Here is a 20,264-nt window from a genome sequence, read left to right on the forward strand (position 1 = left end):
ATTTGTTCAATTCATACAAAAATAAACTGCAACCGTCACTGAATATGGTTTCCCTTGATTCACTGGTTCCCTGAGAATACAAGTATTTTGAAAAACGTCAACATATGAAATGTTGGTGAGTTTATAAGTAGTGTTTGAAATCGAATGTTTGTATTGTTTGAAAAACCACCAGAAAATCCGATATTTTCTGAAAAGAAAAGCTTTTGAAAAACGTTTGTGAAGATCCATAGGTATGCTTGTTTGTTTCTATACTTGTAAAAAAAATGTTCATTGAAGATGTATGCATTTCAAATCTGTATGTATTGAAAACCCTAGGAAAACCCGATGTTCTCCTAGTTCCTTGAATTACATGAAGTTACATTGAAACCATTGCATAGCGTATAGTGTCAGTCCCAGGCGACGTTGGAAGGTTCTCAAGCAGGATTATTTACTACAAACCCGCGTTACGCAAACGCCCAGTTTATAGATATACTAACGATTCCCGAAGGCGTCGTCAGTACTAATCGCGTTATCTAATCGCCCTGACTAGGTGTAGTCCCACATCCGAAGAGAAAGAGGACACGAAGGCCTCGATGACTCTATAAATCGGTTGGGGATAATATGCGTGCGAGGGGTCCCCGACCCGCCTCGTAAAATATGCAGACTTTTCTAGCAACACCAAGGAACCTTGGGGACCAGTGGTATACAAGCCATTGAAAGTCCCTCTACGTTGTGCCAAGTCGGTGAAACTCAACACCTCGTAGAAAAATATGCGTCTTCGGGCCTTAAGATCAGGTCATTGGGCTAGCTAGGCCCAACAAGCAAGATTTTACACTTTTGGGGCCCGAAGATGGTGCGTAGACGTCTGTGCACACTCGTATGTAAGCTAAGTTCCCAAACGTTATTTATATGAATCGTAGTGTCGTAGTGTTAGTAGTTGTAGGTTTCTATTGACTCGAGACCGAGCCAATTCGTTTAACAACGACTTTTGGAGTTGTAATGTATTGTATTCCGTCGATAGCCACGGTGCCATTATTTGATCAAATTGTATATATTGAATTAGCCTTGAAGTATTTCTGTTTTCAGCCCCTCATTGTTTGTAAAATTTACATTTTCAACCCTTTTACTAAATACTTCCCGGTTTGGTCCTTGAACTAATTTTCTTAACATTTTAACCCCAAAAATTATTGAAATTATTATTTTGCAGCATATTTATCATAGAAAACAGTTTAAGTCCCTGAAAAAGCAGTTTTCTCGGTTTTAATCCCTTCTTTTCGCAACTTTGACAATTTTGGCCCAAATTGGAAAATCTTTGCAACTTTGGTCCTTTTTAATTTAAAAAGCATTTTAAACCTTTGAAAAGGGTTTGGAACACTTATAGTCCACTGTTTTACAGAAAATCACAGTTTTAGCCCTCCAAAACAGAAAAATTCGCATAATGGGCCTCATTGGGCCGAAATTTTCATTTTTAGCCCATTAAGCTTGAAATTCATGTTTTTAATCCTCTAATTAAGTGTATTTCCAGAAATTGATTTATGGAAACTGTTTTGGCACACTTCATCCATCAGAATCTGTGAAATGTCAATTTGGGCCCTTAATTTTGTATTTTTCACATTTTTGGCCCAAAATTTGTGTTTTTAACCCAAAGAAAATTATTACTAAACCACTTAGCCATTTTTCTTGAAACACTTTGTATGTAGAAATATGTTTGAAACTAAAATCATAAAACATAAGTTATATCTCGGTTTTGAGGGGTTTTATGGCTAGATCCAACATTAAAACACATAAAAGCATACATATAAGCATGGAAATCATACAAGGCATACAAAACACATATAGATCTACACTTTCACTTGTATTCCCCCCCCCCTAAAACTCATAAAAACAGAAAATAGGGGGTATGAAGCTCACCTTGGGTGTAGTTTCGGTTCTTGAAGAAAGATTGGAAGAAATGAAGTGATTTTTGGCCCTTGCACTCCTTGATGAACTTTTCGAGATTATGGGGTTTCTAGAGTGCAAGATCATGATTTTTACATAGATTAGGAAGAGATGTTTGATAAATAAGGAATACAAGTCATAGATCCAAGCAAAACCTTACCTTAGATGATGATTTTTGTGGAATAACCTTCTTGAATGCTTCCTAATTTTCGAGATTTTGGATGGAGAAGAGGAAGAAGTCTTGAGTGAATTTTAGAGAGAGTTTGTGAGTGTTTTGTGTGTGTGTGTGTAAACTCTCGGCCAAACAAGAAGAAAGAGAAGAGAAAAAGGTTGAGTTGACATTCCTTGATACATGTTGGTCCATGCATGGAGATATGTGGGATATTAGTGAGGTGGCATGTATTAAGTCAACTCCTTTCTCATGGGCTTGATTTGGGCCGAAAATGTTGGAGGAAAAAGAGAATGTTTGGGCTTTAAATACTTAAGCCCAATTTTCATGGTTAAGTTGAGTGATTTTTGGTCCAAATAAATTTAATATGTGATTTTTGTAACTTGTTAGGGTCAAATTAGGTTAATTATGGATCAAAGCTTTCAATTCATTTCATTCTAGGCCCAATATGGCCCATAATATTGAAATAAATTAGTGTGGGTCCCAATAGAGCCCAATTAGGGTTCTAAGCCCATGATAGTCTAATTGGAAGTTTATTGGTCCATTTGGATCCAATAGGGGAGTCCTAATCCAAAATGGACTTAAAAAGGACTTTTAGGGTCTCCAATTGTTTGATGACTATTTGTAGTACTTGTATGATGTATTTGATTGAAGTTTTTGATTCCCATTAACTTGAATTTATAGATTACATGGCTCAAAATTTTTAGTTGTGACATCATCCCCCCGTTAGAGGGAATTTCGTCCCGAAATTCTGTTTGAAAGCTAGATTTGAGGATGCTAGAATAGGTGAGGGTACTTCTGCTTCATTTGATCCTCGCGTTCCCATGTGAATTCTGGCCCACGCTTTACGTTCCACCGTACCTTCACGATCGGGATGCGACTCTGCTTAGTACGCTTCACCTCCCTGTCCATGATTTCGATTGGTTCTTCGACGAACATGAGATTCTCATTGATTTCGATTTCGTCAAGAGGAACGACAAGGGTTTCATCTGATAGGCACTTTTTCAGATTAGAGACATGAAACACGGGGTGTACATCGTTTAGCTCCGCGGGTAGTTGTAGCCTGTAGGCTACCGGGCCTATTCGGGCGACGATTTCGAAAGGTCCAATGTATCGTGGGTTCAGCTTTCCCCGTTTTCCGAAACGTATAACCCCTTTCCAGGGTGAGACCTTCAACAATACTCGATCACCGACCTGGAATTCTAAGGGCTTTCGCCGTTTATCAGCGTAGCTCTTTTGCCGGTCACGCGATGCTTGTAATCGAGCTTTGATCTGGACAATCTTTTATGTGGTCTCGCGAATGATTTCCGGTCCTGTTATTGCCCTATCCGATGTATGCGTTCTTGCTAGCTGGGTGTCACCTACTTCAGCCCAACATAACGGTGATCTACATTTACGCCCGTACAGTGCTTCGAAAGGGGCCACCTTGATGCTCGAATGATAACTATTGTTATATGAGAATTCGATCAACGGCAGGTGGGTATCCCAAGACTTTCCGAAGTCTATCACACAAGCACGAAGCATGTCTTCAAGCGTTTGAATGGTTCGCTCACTTTGACCGTCCGTTTGTGGGTGATACGTGGTGCTCATATCGAGATGAGTTCCCATTGCCTTGTGGAGTGATTGCCAAAACCACGACGTGAATCTACTGTCCCTATCCGAGATGATAGATTTTGGCACTCCATGGAGTCTTACGATCTCTCGTAGGTACAACCGCGTCAATCTCTCCATCTTGTAGGACTCTTTGATTGGCAGGAAATGGGCAGATTTCGTCAGTCGGTCGATTATTACCCATATGGTGTCTAATCCGTTCGACGTCTTGGGCAGCTTGGTCACGAAATCCATAGAAATCCCTTCCCATTTCCACTCGGGGATTGCCGGTTGCTGTAACAATCCGGAAGGTTTCTGGTACTCCACTTTTACTTTGGCGCACGTAAGGCACTTACCAACATAAGTAGCGATTTCCGCCTTCATGTTAGGCCACCAATAGTGTTGCTTGATGTCCAAATACATCTTGTCCGAACCGGGATGAATGGAGTATCGTGTCTTGTAGGCTTCCTTCATAACGGTCTCCCTAAACCCTCCGATTTTTGGGACCCAAATACGGTTCATGAAGTAGTATACCCCATTCTCTTTGACTTCCAGGTTCTTCTCCATTCCGCGTAATGCCTCGCTAGTTCTATTTTCCGCTCTCATAGCCTCTGCCTGGACTGATGCAATTTGAGTGGCCAAATGAGACTGAATGGTTATCGAGTGTGTTTTCGTACGGCGATTAGAGTACTCCTTCCGACTCAAGGCATCGGCTACTACGTTGGCCTTGCCTGGATGGTACTTGATCTCGCATTCGTAGTCGTTTAACAATTCCACCCATCTTCGTTGTCTCATGTTCAGCTCCTTCTGATTCAAGATGTGCTGGAGGCTCTTGTGATCCGTGAAGATGGTGCACTTTGTACCTTACAGGTAGTGCCTCCAAATTTTTAGAGCGAAAACCACGGCTCCCAGTTCTAGGTCATGGGTCGTGTAATTTACTTCGTGCGTCTTTAGTTGGCGGGACGCATATGCTATCACTCTTCCACGTTGCATGAGAACGCAACCTAGGCCTTGATTCGACGCGTCACAGTAGACTACAAAATCTTCTGTTCCTTCAGGTAGTGATAGCACAGGAGCGCTACATAGGGCTTGCTTCAAGGTTCGAAACGCAATCTCTTGTCGGTCTGTCCACTTGAATGGCACACCCTTTTGCGTAAGCAAGGTAAGCGGCTTGGCGATTTTAGAGAAGTTTTGGATGAATCTCCTATAGTAGCCTGCTAGGCCTAAGAACTGACGAATTTCGGTGGGCGTAGTCGGAGTTGCCCATCCTTCCACAGCTTTGACCTTAGAGGGATCCACATGAATTCCATCTTGGCTAACTACGTGACCTAGAAAATTCACACTCCGAAGCCAGAACTCACACTTGGAGAGTTTGGCGTAAAGCTTTTCCGTTCGCAGAGTTTCTAGAATTTGTCGTAGATGCTGGCCGTGCTCCTCCTTGCTTCGTGAATAAACGAGAATGTCATCGATAAACACAATGACGAAGTTGTCAAGGAACGGTCGACAGATTCGATTCATTAGGTCCATGAATGCGGCAGGTGCATTTGTTAGACCGAAGGGCATTACGACGAATTCATAATGTCCGTAGCGGGTTCGAAAAGCGGTTTTAGGAATATCTTCTTCTCGGACTTTGAGTTGGTGGTATCCGGATCGTAGATCTATTTTAGAAAAATAGCTAGCTCCTTGGAGCTGGTCGAATAGATCATCGATTCGCGGTTGTGGGTAGCGGTTTTTAACAGTGAGTTTATTCAACTCTCTGTAATCGATGCACATTCTGAAAGATCCGTCCTTCTTTTTGACAAAGAGCACCGGAGCTCCCCATGGCGAGTAGCTAGGTCGGATAAATCCCTTGTCCAGAAGCTCACTGAGTTGGCTGGACAGTTCCTGCATTTCGGCAGGAGCCAACCGATATGGTGATTTAGCGAGAGGAGTTGCTCCTGGAACTAGGTCGATTCGAAACTCAACCTGTCTCTCTGGGGGTACTCCCGGAAGATCTTCGGGAAACACGTCCGGAAATTCACACGCTACTGGAATGTCTTGGATGTTAGTTTCTTCTTTGTTCTTGTCCACTATGTGAGCCAAGAACGCCAAATTGTTCTTTCGCAAGTGTTTTTGTGCTTTGATGCACGAGATGAGACGAAGATTCGTACTGGGTTTGTCTCCGTAAATTACTAGGGTTTCGTGATTTGGGAGACGAAGGCGAACGGCCTTCTCGTGGCACATAATCTCAGCATGGTGGGGGCTTAACCAATCCATGCCGATAATCACATCGAAACTCCTAATTGATACTGGCATCAGATCTATTCGTAAGACGTGTTGATTTAGGGTTAGGGTACATCCGATGTAGATCTCCCTAGTGGATTCGGTCTTCCCATTGGCCATTTCCACCGTATAGGTTTCATTTAGCTTCTGGGGTTGTTGTTTTAGTAAATGTTTAAACTTCTCACTTACGAAACTTCGCTCCGCTCCGGTATCAAATAAGATGCATTCATAAGTGTGGTTTAGGAGGAACGTACCGGTCACAACTGCGGGGTCCTGAACTGCATCACTCTGACCCATAGTCAGCATTCTTTCGGCTCCTCTGTTTCCTGAGTTGTTGTTGTTAGGGCAATCTCGACGGAAATGTCCCGTCCTTCCACACCCAAAACAGGTGTGGCTAGGCCCTGCATTGTTGCTGCCGATATTGGTGTTGTTGTTATTGCGGTGGTTGTTGTTGTTGTTCTGGTTGTTTCCCTGACTCTGGTTCTGAGAAGGATAAGTCCTGCAGAACCTTGCAGTGTGTCCCCTTCGGTTGCAACTGGTGCAATGGAACTCCTTACATTCTCCATGGTGATGGAAACTGCACTTATTGCACTTGGGAGCATTACCGGAATAGGGTCTTGAAGCATTTGAAGCAGCTGAGGCTGGAGCATGTGGTGTGGCTGGAACCGGTGCAGTAACAGCGTTAACTGCCACCGTTTGCTGCTTTTTAGAGGTCTCGGGGCCCTGACGCCCCTTTCTCTTTTTGTTCCACCCTTTCTTACCATCACCCTCCTTTTTCTTCTCAGTCTCCACTGGCCTCTCACCCTTCTTGTTGTTATGATCATATAGCCTCTTTGCCAACCTCTTCGCACTGTCAAATGTTTCAGGGTTTGCAGCTATCACATTCCCTTGGATGGGGGATGTCAGTCCCCAGATGAATCGTTCGATCTTCTTTCCTTCTGATGTGATCATACCCGGGCACAACAGAGATAGTTCGCTGAATCTCGATATGTAAGCATCGATGTTCCCATTCTGCACCGTGAGATTCCATAGTTCCTGTTCCATCTTCTGTATTTCGCCTCGCGGGCAGTACTCAGCCGTTAACATCTCTTTCATTTCTACCCAGGGTATAGAGTTGGCGACAGGGAGTGTCATAGCTTCTATGTGACCATTCCACCAAGTGAGTGCTTGATCCACAAAAGTGCAGGCCGCGAACTTCACCTTCATCTGTTCGGGGCACTCGCATATCTCGAATACCGACTCTACCTTCTCGATCCATCTCTTCAGGGCGATCACTCCTCCAGTGCCGTTGAAAGTTCGGGGTTTAGCGTTCGCAAAATCCTTGTAGGTGCACGTTTTAGTGAGTCCTTGGTTCGTCCCGTTGTTCGAACTTCCGGAGCCTTGACCATTGCCTCCTCCGTTGTTCCCTCGGTGAAGTTGTGCCATAGCTGCTGTGACTGCAGCGGACACGGCTGCCTGGAAAGCAGTGGAGTCAACTTCGGGCGGGATTGGTTCGGGATTTCCGCGAGTAGCTGGGCGAGGCATCTTTCTGTCATGAAACGGAAAGATGTTGAGTGTACGTGGTTTCTGTGAGGTTGTGATCCTACTAACTAGGTGTATGGTGCGAACCTAAACATTACTACTATCGGGCATACAATCATAGTATCTCAACACATAACAACTGGTAATATCATAACAAAACACACAAAAGTTTATTAATATTATCCGCATTTAGTACAAGAAAATTTGCTCGTAAAAGCATACATATGTAATACTAATCCGACAGCATAACGGCTCCATGAGTAGTGTAGTCACTTAAACATAGAGCCGGAGTACATAACATAGTTCCTAATGATCTACTACGATGAGTCTATCCCTAACCGCGATGAGTTGCGTCAGGAGGTGGTGCCGAAGACGTGGATGCTCCCTGAAGACGAGCCACTAGGCGTTCTGCGTCCTGAAGTCGAGACTCCCACCTCACCTGCCTCATGTGAAACTCCCGGAGGACGTCACGCGTCTCCTGCTCCGCACGCTCGACCCTAGTCCACAACTGGCGCACTTGATCAGCAGTGCCCTGAGCAAGGTCGCCGGTGTCCCGCAATCGTCTCACCATGACCGGTAGGGCTCGGTCGGCCGGTCCTCCGTCCCTCAAGTCAAAGAACTCACGTGACATGCCAAACGGGGGTCGCTGTCCCTGATGTCTGCTCCATCTCCAAAGATCAATGCCCCAAGGAGGGGTAGGTCCAGTGGGGCCCACACGGTAAGCAGGCACCTTGATCGGGTAAGGGGGGTCGATGACCTCGGACTCTGCGTCCGAATCACCCCCTTCGCTGTCATCGAGCTCCTCTCCGAAAGGTTCTTCGTCTTCTTCGGGTTCGGCAGGCTCGCCCTCGACTTCTGCCTCCGATTCCCCGTCAGATTCCTCTTCGGGGTCCTCCTCAGGTTCTTCTTCAGGCTCTTCCTCAGGCTCCTCCTCCTCCTCTAGCCACCCGTTGTTTCCCTGATTAGGGAAGTAGGGGTCTCCAGGGTGATGAAAACCAGCCATGCTGTCTGCGCGAGTACGTAAATATGCTAATATTATTCCTAGGATGCTACGACTATTGCACAGACTAAGCAAACATTCTCTTTTTGGGTGATAAAGGGTATAGTTTTAGGTTCCCTGGCTATCCCGATCTCATCAAGACGTGTGTTAGTTTTACCTTGGAGAGAATGTAGTTGATCAGGCTACATTCACTCCTTGGTATCACTAAGAACAGTCCCGAATTAACCGAGATACCAGCATTATTGTGTTTGATTCAGCGTTAGGTCCTTATTCCTAATGCAAGCAAGTGTGTTTTATTTACTTGTTTTGTTCAGAGTTATGTTAATCCCTCTTTTTGGTTTATAGTTGCATATCAATGTATGGCTCGACATGCTAGTTCACTATAAACAAAGCTCTGATACCAACCTGTCACACCCCCGAACCAGACGGCAGAAACGTCTGGGGGCTGTTGCGACTCAATTGAATACCATAACATTGGATATATATGAAACATAACAACATTCGTCACCATTCATTAACATAGTACAACCAGTAGTGTTTACATGTCATACATTGTTTGAACATTACATTCCCAAAATTAATTTGTTCAATTCATACAAAAATAAACTGCAACCGTCACTGAATATGGTTTCCCTTGATTCACTGGTTCCCTGAGAATACAAGTATTTTGAAAAACGTCAACATATGAAATGTTGGTGAGTTCATAAGTAGTGTTTGAAATCGAATGTTTGTATTGTTTGAAAAACCACCAGAAAATCCGATATTTTCTGAAAAGAAAAGCTTTTGAAAAACATTTGTGAAGATCCATAGGTATGCTTGTTTGTTTCTATACTTGTAAAAAAAATGTTCATTGAAGATGTATGCATTTCAAATCTGTATGTATTGAAAACCCTAGGAAAACCCGATGTTCTCCTAGTTCCTTGAATTACATGAAGTTACATTGAAACCATTGCATAGCGTATAGTGTCAGTCCCAGGCGACGTTGGAAGGTTCTCGAGCAGGATTATTTACTACAAACCCGCGTTACGCAAACGCCCAGTTTATAGATATACTAACGATTCCCGAAGGCGTCGTCAGTACTAATCGCGTTATCCAATCGCCCTGACTAGGTGTAGTCCCACATCCGAAGAGAAAGAGGACACGAAGGCCTCGATGACTCTATAAATCGGTTGGGGATAATATGCGTGCGAGGGGTCCCCGACCCGCCTCATAAAATATGTAGACTTTTCTAGCAACACCAAGGACCCTTGGGGACCAGTGGTATACAAGCCATTGAAAGTCCCTCTACGTTGTGCCAAGTCGGTGAAACTCAACACCTCGTAGAAAAATATGCGTCTTCGGGCCTTAAGATCAGGTCATTGGGCTAGCTAGGCCCAACAAGCAAGATTTTACACTTTTGGGGCCCGAAGATGGTGCGTAGACGTCTGTGCACACTCGTATGTAAGCTAAGTTCCCAAACGTTATTTATATGAATCGTAGTGTCGTAGTGTTAGTAGTTGTAGGTTTCTATTGACTCGAGAAGGAGCCAATTCGTTTAACAACGACTTTTGGAGTTGTAATGTATTGTATTCCGTCGATAGCCGCGGTGCCATTATTTGATCAAATTGTATATATTGAATTAGCCTTGAAGTATTTCTGTTTTCAGCCCCTCATTGTTTGTAAAATTTACATTTTCAACCCTTTTACTAAATACTTCCCGGTTTGGTCCTTGAACTAATTTTCTTAACATTTTAACCCCAAAAATTATTGAAATTATTATTTTGCAGCATATTTATCATAGAAAACAGTTTAAGTCCCTGAAAAAGCAGTTTTCTCGGTTTTAATCCCTTCTTTTCGCAACTTTGACAATTTTGGCCCAAATTGGAAAATCTTTGCAACTTTGGTCCTTTTTAATTTAAAAAGCATTTTAAACCTTTGAAAAGGGTTTGGAACACTTATAGTCCACTGTTTTACAGAAAATCACAGTTTTAGCCCTCCAAAACAGAAAAATTCGCATAATGGGCCTCATTGGGCCGAAATTTTCATTTTTAGCCCATTAAGCTTGAAATTCATGTTTTTAATCCTCTAATTAAGTGTATTTCCAGAAATTGATTTATGGAAACTGTTTTGGCACACTTCATCCATCAGAATCTGTGAAATGTCAATTTGGGCCCTTAATTTTGTATTTTTCACATTTTTGGCCCAAAATTTGTGTTTTTAACCCAAAGAAAATTATTACTAAACCACTTAGCCATTTTTCTTGAAACACTTTGTATGTAGAAATATGTTTGAAACTAAAATCATAAAACATAAGTTATATCTCGGTTTTGAGGGGTTTTATGGCTAGATCCAACATTAAAACACATAAAAGCATACATATAAGCATGGAAATCATACAAGGCATACAAAACACATATAGATCTACACTTTCACTTGTATTCCCCCCCCTAAAACTCATAAAAACAGAAAATAGGGGGTATGAAGCTCACCTTGGGTGTAGTTTCGGTTCTTGAAGAAAGATTGGAAGAAATGAAGTGATTTTTGGCCCTTGCACTCCTTGATGAACTTTTCGAGATTATGGGGTTTCTAGAGTGCAAGATCATGATTTTTACATAGATTAGGAAGAGATTTTTGATAAATAAGGAATACAAGTCATAGATCCAAGCAAAACCTTACCTTAGATGATGATTTTTGTGGAATAACCTTCTTGAATGCTTCCTAATTTTCGAGATTTTGGATGGAGAAGAGGAAGAAGTCTTGAGTGAATTTTAGAGAGAGTTTGTGAGTGTTTTGTGTGTGTGTGTGTAAACTCTCGGCCAAACAAGAAGAAAGAGAAGAGAAAAAGGTTGAGTTGACATTCCTTGATACATGTTGGTCCATGCATGGAGATATGTGGGATATTAGTGAGGTGGCATGTATTAAGTCAACTCCTTTCTCATGGGCTTGATTTGGGCCGAAAATGTTGGAGGAAAAAGAGAATGTTTGGGCTTTAAATACTTAAGCCCAATTTTCATGGTTAAGTTGAGTGATTTTTGGTCCAAATAAATTTAATATGTGATTTTTGTAACTTGTTAGGGTCAAATTAGGTTAATTATGGATCAAAGCTTTCAATTCATTTCATTCTAGGCCCAATATGGCCCATAATATTGAAATAAATTAGTGTGGGTCCCAATAGAGCCCAATTAGGGTTCTAAGCCCATGATAGTCTAATTGGAAGTTTATTGGTCCATTTGGATCCAATAGGGGAGTCCTAATCCAAAATGGACTTAAAAAGGACTTTTAGGGTCTCCAATTGTTTGATGACTATTTGTAGTACTTGTATGATGTATTTGATTGAAGTTTTTGATTCCCATTAACTTGAATGTATAGATTACATGGCTCAAAATTTTCAGTTGTGACACACACTCAGTTCAACAACACCAAGTGAACACATCTAGTTCAAAAATACCTAATGAACACAATCCTATAATGAACACATTGTTCAAAAACTCTTGAAAAACACATAGTTCAAAACATCTATTAAACACTCAGTTTGAAAATACCTGATGAACACATAAGTTCAAAACATCTAGTGATCACTTAGTTCAAATATACCCGATGAACACACAAGTTCAAAATACTTAATGAACACCTAGTGAACACTTAGTTCAAAAAACTAAATGAACACCTAGTTCAAAAACAATGTGATAATAATGTATATCTAAATCCGGCAAGACCACTATTATTAACTAACACACACACACACACACACACATATATATATATATATATATATCATATTTCTAAAACAATCTATCCCATCCTATTGATCCCCACATACTGACCCTACACAACGATCTTACGAGATCTAGTCCAAGGAATCGATATGAACAACGAACTGACGAACCTGCTTCGGAAATTCCCTGGCAGCAAACGAGGATCAATAAAGACATCAAATGAGGGGAATGGAATAAGTTTCACCACTAACCTCTGCTCGTAAAAAGAACCACAATACAATTAAGTTAGGGGTAGTTATTTGGATAAAAATTCCTAGCCGTGGTCCGAATATCGTGAGGTATTTTACCCCAAGACTCACCCTATCCAGCATCGAACTTTGCCTAGCAGTGGTCTGAATATCATTAGGTATTTTACCCTCAGACTCACCCTATCCATCAGTATAACACCAGACATACCTATTAGTGGTCTATTACCGACACACTTTATTAGGCAGTCTACGAAGTTCCCTCAATTACTTCGTGAAAAAAACGCTGACATATGAAGCTCGTCTGATCACTTCACAAAAGAAACGATCACTCCAAAGCTCTTTAAAAATAAAAAGTATGGGGAAATACTAATAGAGTACTCCCGCACGCTCCCATAACCGACACACACTAGTGTCAAAAAGACTTTGTACATGATAGTACTTCCGGCACATTATAGTACTCTGGTATGCGTAGGACTCGTACCCGAGAACATAATAATACCCCGACGCAAGCAGCACCCAAGACACAGGGCTTTGAAAAGGACTTCGTACATAAAATTTACTTCTGTACGTAGGACGTACTCCATCGATCATCGATCTCACCACACACGTACTCTTAATAAGAGGCTACCCAATGTCCAAACTTAATTAAACTAAACATCCCTTTTTTAAGTCTTAACTCATCACTTGGCAAACCTACAAAGCTTATAATCAATTTTTGATACTATCTCCGTTTAGGCAACACTAACTAGTGTACACTTAACATAGAGTTTTAAGTATAATATCATGTATACACACCTTAACACATATTGAACCATAACTGGTTCGCACGTTGTATATCATCAAATATATATCTAACACATATCTTGAGCAATAACAAATATTTCACATACATGTATATTTAATACTTTAATCAATACATGTATTAGAATCATGTTGATGAAAGGGACTATGCACATGATACCTTATCGGATGAACACATAGTTCAAAAATACTTAATATGTACTCTCGGATCTAAAATTTACATCCTTACCTAATCCATATTCCCGGATTGGGTATGTCTAATCCAGCTTAATAAACAAACAATATATATACACATAGTACGTATTTTATAAGATACTTCATATCTATTTGTAAGATGAAAGTGACTATACACTCACTTGTTAAGACGATTATCGGACAGTACTACGGCTCTTCAAGCAGTATTCTTCAGTGAAACCGGGATATCTTCACACACCGGGCTTCTCACAGGTAGAGCTTCGGCTTTGAAACTCTTTTCTCCTCAGGATCTTCGGGACTCGCTTCGGGTGTCGGGATGATACCGGGGCATCGGGGGGTTAAAAGTAGGCTTAAAGATGAGTAGAGTAGGAGAGAGGTTAAGGAATTAGCAGCCAAACCCGACTGCCTTCGGTTTCTATTTATAGGGCTAATTTTTCGATTTTCATGTCGTGAACCATCATTTAACATCGTGACTTTGGGCATCATCAGGTGCGTAGTCTCAACTTGGGTCTGCCAGACTCAGAAGGGTCACATTACTGAGTTCACGTCGTGAACCCACTGTTCACGTCGTGAACCCTGACACAGGGTTGGGGTTCATACCCCGAACTTCAAAAATTCATACTTTTCGCATACGAGCTCCGTTTTCGTCATTCTTTATATGTACGCGTAGGTGAGATTATGCTTTACATCTATCGTTTAGACTTCGTCGGCTAATTTTGACTTAATTTTTATTATATTATGTTTAGCAGGCCGGGACAAGAAAACTCCATTAGAAATTGATAACTTCTTCATCTCACGTCTGTTTTCATCTGTCTTTTTACCGTTGGAATACTATCGACGAGATCTTCGATTCTCGTTTAGATTGTTTCGGCTAGAAATCACTCGATCTCATATTTGAACTTTGGGTTGCATACCGCTAAGTCGAAACTTCGAAAAATCATAACTTCCTCATACGAAGTCAGATTTAGACGTTCTTTTTATGCACGCTCTTGGTTTAACATATTCTACGACTTTCGTTTAGATCGCTAAGGCCAAATATCGCTCTATTGTAAATTCACTATTTACGTCGTGATGTGTCATGCCGGTTCTGTCGCGAAACTTCGACAGGTCATAACTTCTTTGTTATAACTCGAATTTCGGCATTCTTTATATATCCCGAATCCTTGTCACGACCACTACAACTTTGTTAATAGTATTCATTCTAAATAATATTTTATCAAAAAGTCACTTTTGATGCTTATCGTCTCTAAATTGACTAGCCTTGATCTACGGGCGTTACAATTATCTCCCCCTTAGGATGATTACGTCCTGAAATAATCAACGAAAATAGGGCTTGTATAATGATTCCATACGTTATCTTTCCATCCTAAGTAATAACCATGATGCTAAATCTTGCACCTGTTCTTCGTACTATGTTGGACTTTCAATCGTAACCTACAAGTTACAAAATAAATCCTTACTGAGGACTCCTTCTTCCTTTTAGGATAAGTACTTTCCCTTATCTATTGTAACAAACTGATGGGTCATGCTCTAATAACCTTTCATCAGATGATGTAATGCTTAGACTCAAGTCTCTTATAGTCAAATTCCATAATGGAATATACCTTCCTTCATATTCTAATGTGATATAATCACATTTTAGCATATAGAATTTCTAGCTATAAGCTTCATTAACAATGAGCGTGATGCTATTGATCGCATTGATTTCAATCTTCTAACTTAAGTCAGATGTTACATCGAACTTGGTTCTCTGAACCACGTAACAAACTTATCGTAGTCGGACTCAATTTGATATGACCACTAGGGTCAAAATATCAATCATCTTTTTGGTCATTACAGAAACAATAGTAACGACATACTTGAATAAAAACAGAATAAATCACTAGCTTCTTGGTAACCTTGTGACTTTCCCTGATCCAAGCGTGGGTCCTGTGCTTCCAGTAGTATAGATCCCTACTACTATTCACACTTAATGATACTCGTCCCAAGTATTGTCTCGCAGTCCCCAAGTCCTAAAATCACAAAACAATTTAACACATACGAATGTGTCCAATTAATCATAAAAATTTTCCTAGACTCTACTAGGACGTCTTCCATGCATATCTTCAATCATCAATTCTACATCAACTCGGTTGGTGATGGAAATTCCATAAGATGGGTCAACTTCAAGAATTGCACCAATCGTTCCATCATCCTGCCAATGGAAGGTGTATTTCAGACGTACCATACCCCTTTAAACGTTCCGTTATTTTATCAGACATATTCCAAAGGCAAGATACCACTCTTACGATATCTTCCGATAGGTGTCATTCACTATCATAAGCCTCTCATTTCCTCCATTTACTAAATTCTCTACGAGTCTTCACACTGACCTTTTGTACACCCAAGCAGATGTTCGGTGTACCAAGCAAGAATTTAAGATAAGAAAGCTTTAATTACGATAGACGTATAAATCTCCTTATCACTCCGAAACATTTACATGCTTGTTCTAATACCGTAGTCATACGCTTAGAATCCTAAACACTTAAAGTTTCCAGATCTGGTCGGCAACAGACCACAGATCCGAACAAACAATATCATATATAACAAACATATAGCATTAAGCACATAAAAGCATTTTAGGCATCCTTCCGAAAATATACTTGTGCTCGTGTCTAAAATATGGTACACACTCATCTCACAATCATCGCTTAGCATTCTAAGTTTAAGTCTAGAAATCCTACAAGTTCCTAGTTCGCTTAAACTAATGCTCTGATACCAACTATGACATCCCCAAATTTCATGGCCAGAAAATACCGATTTGTTTATGCTTTGTTTTAAAATCAGAGTAATCTTTTAAAGAAAACAATTTCGGAATTTGTTCCCAAAAAAAAATATGATAAAACTTTATCATAACATTTGTCAAAGAGAATGTACTTTTCATTAATAATAAAACCTCGGGATGTCATGTTCCGGTACAGACCAAAAAGCATAAATAGTACAATTTAAACCTTACAACAGTTATTTACAACTACTGGTCTATAATTCAATATCTCTCGTCGAGTCAACCAACTTATACTCTTGTGCCATTACCTGTAATGCATAGAAAACTGAGTGGGTCAGGCTTGGGAGCCTGGTGAGCATATAGGGTTTTCGACCCACAATAATATAATTATTATATTCAATCATCAATCAATCAATCCAAATTACTCATCCCTATTATCTCCTTTATTTCTTAAGGATTTACCCTAAGAATCAACTATCCTTTATTCATTTATTCCTAAGGATTGGCCTAAGGAATTGACACAAAGTCCACCACTGCCCAGGTCCTCAAATTACAATTGGTAAACACTTAGTTCAACATACTTAACGAACACCTAGTTCTAACACTCCTGGTGAACACTTAATTCCAAACATTTGGTGAATACTTAGTTCTAAAACACTTAGTGAACACACTCAGTTCAACAACACCAAGTGAACACATCTAGTTCAAAAATACCTAATGAACACAATCCTCTAATGAACACATTGTTCAAAAACTCTTGAAAAACACATAGTTCAAAACATCTATTAAACACTCAGTTCGAAAATACCTGATGAACACATAAGTTCAAAACGTCTAGTGAACACAGTTAAAATATACCTGATGAACACACATGTTCAAAATACTTAATGAACACCTAGTTCAAAAACACCTAGTGAACACTTGGTTCAAAATATTGAATGAACACCTAGTTCAAAAACAATGTGATAATAGTGTATATCTAAATCCGGCAAGGCCACTATTATTAACTAACACACACACACACACACACACACACATATATATATATATATATCATATTTCTAAAACAATCTATCCCATCCCGTCGATCCCCACATACTGACCCTACACAATGATCTTACGAGATCCAGTCTAAGGAATCAATATGAATAACGCACTGACGAAGTTGCTTCGGAAATTCCCTGACAGCAAACGAGGATCAATAAAGACATCAAATGAAGGGAATGGAATAAGTTTCACCACGGACCTTCGTTCGTAAAAAGAACCACAAGTCAATTAAGTCAAGGGTAGTTATCTGGATAAAAATGCCTAGCCGTGGTCCGAATATCGTGAGGTATTTTACCCCCAGACTCACCCTATCCAACATCGAACTTTGCCTAGTAGTGGTCTGAATATCGTGAGGTATTTTACCCTCAGACTCACCCTATCTAGCAATATAACACCAGACATACCTATTAGTGGTCTATAACCAACACACTTTATTAGGCAGTCTATGAAGTTCCCTCAATTACTTCGTGAAAAGTGATGGGTTTTGGACATAAGAACTTTCCCTATGTGCACATACAACCCTATAGATTGGATCTAGGTTTCACTAATTGAAAATGCAATAATTTCAAGACTTTCATGGTTAGATCTAAGAACAAAATCATATGAAAACAGATCTAGAATAATACCTTGAGTTACTTGCTTTAAACCTTCTTGTTCTTGGAGCTAAGAGTCATAAATGTCACTCCTCTAATGGCTTACAAACACCAAATAGCAAGAAGATGTTTTGAGAGAGATGAGGAAAAGGGAAATCGGCTCTAGGGTTACTCCAATCACAAGGGTGGCCGATTTCCTCAACCCTATGGGTCTATTTATACTGTGAGCTCCTAGGGTTTCTCCCTAAAACCCCAATTGGATAACTTAGCCTCAAAGCAATCCAAATCCTCTCCTAGATAAGGCCTTGGACGATTTCTAGGTGATCCACATCCCTAAAATCGTCTAACCCATATCCATAAGGGTTATCAGCTCAAAATACAACTTTCACACATTTGACAGTTTATACCCTTTTATTCAATTAATCTCTTTAAGTCACCAAATTAATTCCTAATTAATTTATGACTTATATTAATCAAATAATATTATTATTTCTCGAACATATTATTCTTATAATACATTAATAATAATATATCTTCTCTCTAAATCACCATATCAAGTTGCTATGGTGAAGGTAACCCAAAAGGACCATGTACAATCGGGTCAAGTACTTACCAAATATAGTTACAGCCTTAGACACTAATCCAACAGTCTCCCACTTGGATAAGTCTAGTAACTATAAACGCAAACACAATCCGATTAGCAATCGTAGCTCTCAAAGACGCTGTCAACTCTGATCTTATCAGTAACATGTCCTTTAGATAAGGGATCGTACAGCCCTCTGTTTTTGATATCGTGCAGACGATTTCATGAAACACAGTCATTCTCATCGTCCAAGAACTATTTTTCTCGATCTCAGATTTATTTGACATAGAACTCAATTGAACACATCAATTCAGTCCTGACCGGGCCCGACACATAAGTCAAATCAAATCATCAAGTGGCCGTGATATCGCTTTTACCCTCTTAGGATAAAAGTAACAGATAAACTTCGACTTATATGCATTTACTTATCAACTAACCAACTATACACAACAATGCGTTTTATGACATCAATTTACTGATGCGGTTTCGCATTATCAATGTACAACCAATTAGTAAATAATAAACCATATATCTAAGTTTTAAGACCATATGATATTATCGTCTTGCAATCACTCCAATGTGATTCTAGCAAGCGCGGGTTTATTCCAATGCTCAAAACTTGTTCATAAGCACTCATGAACATTGCAGAAAACCTTTGCTATGTCTAATACCATTTAGACAATCTACACACCAATTCACGACAATCTTCATTCATACCTACTTCCAACATATGAACGATTGTGGATTGTTTGAATAATTTGATTATTCTTAATAAACTCAATTATTCTGGAAGTCAAAACATGCAAAGTGAAACAATAGCTAAACAATTAACATAAGACAGTAACATTACTTATAAATAATACTCCTTTATTTAATCATCAAATGTCAATTACATTTATCTATTACACGTTTCTAATACTATCTAATCTAAACTAATATCATCCTTCAGCCCAATACTCCTAGCATGCTGCAAGTGCTTGACCCTGCTCAGTCCCTTCGTAAGCAGATCTGTTGGGTTATCTTCTGATGATATCCTCTTAACCACGAGGTGTCCTGTAACATCCCGGAATAGCAAGAATAAAGTTGAAGGGCTAAAAGAGTAAAATGGGAAGGAGCGACTCGACGAGTCCACGAGTGGACTCGACGAGTAGGGTCGCGACTCTAGTCGCGTGTTAAATGACCAACTCGGCGAGTAGCATGGGTGGAATCGGCGAGTTGGTGCTGAATGGAGAAAACCCTAAATCCGGAGGTTGAGCCCTATATAAAGAACATAACATTCATTCCCCCAGCCTCTTTACTCATCCTCAAGTCCAGAAACCCTTAGCCTTCGTGTGTGAGTGATCATATTGCATTTGGAAGCTTGGAGAAGCAATTGTTGAGGAAATCTTGAAGGGTAGGAGACTTGGAGCAAGGGGCTTTTCTTGGATTCGAGTTCTATTGCAGTTGGGGCGTTCTTTTGAGGTAATATCTCATCCTTGGGCTGTTACTCTTATGGATTCATCATTTTGGGGTTTGTGGGAGTTTATCTTGGGATGTTTTGGGGTTTGGAGGTTAGATCTGAGGTTGCTGCCTCAGATCTGGAAGGGAGAAGGTCGAGAGTGCAGGAAAGTCCCTGTTGATGAGTGTTTGAGAGAGCTATTATGTTCCAAACCCTAGCCCTAAAGTGTAAAAGGCCTAGATCTTTTTGGATTCACGTAAAGTTTGCCACTTTACGTGGTTGATGGGTTGTAGGAGGCTAGATCTATGTTTTGGATCAATTGCATGGCCTGGAATGCTTCTGTATAGATTCAGACCGGTGGTACTCGGCGAGTCACATGGGTTGACTTGACGAGTTGCTTGAAGATGGCCTGGAACTCGACGAGTTGGAAGAACAACTTGG

The sequence above is a fragment of the Lactuca sativa genome, chromosome 6, assembly GCF_002870075.4.
Source record: "Lactuca sativa cultivar Salinas chromosome 6, Lsat_Salinas_v11, whole genome shotgun sequence".
NCBI lineage: Eukaryota > Viridiplantae > Streptophyta > Magnoliopsida > Asterales > Asteraceae > Lactuca > Lactuca sativa.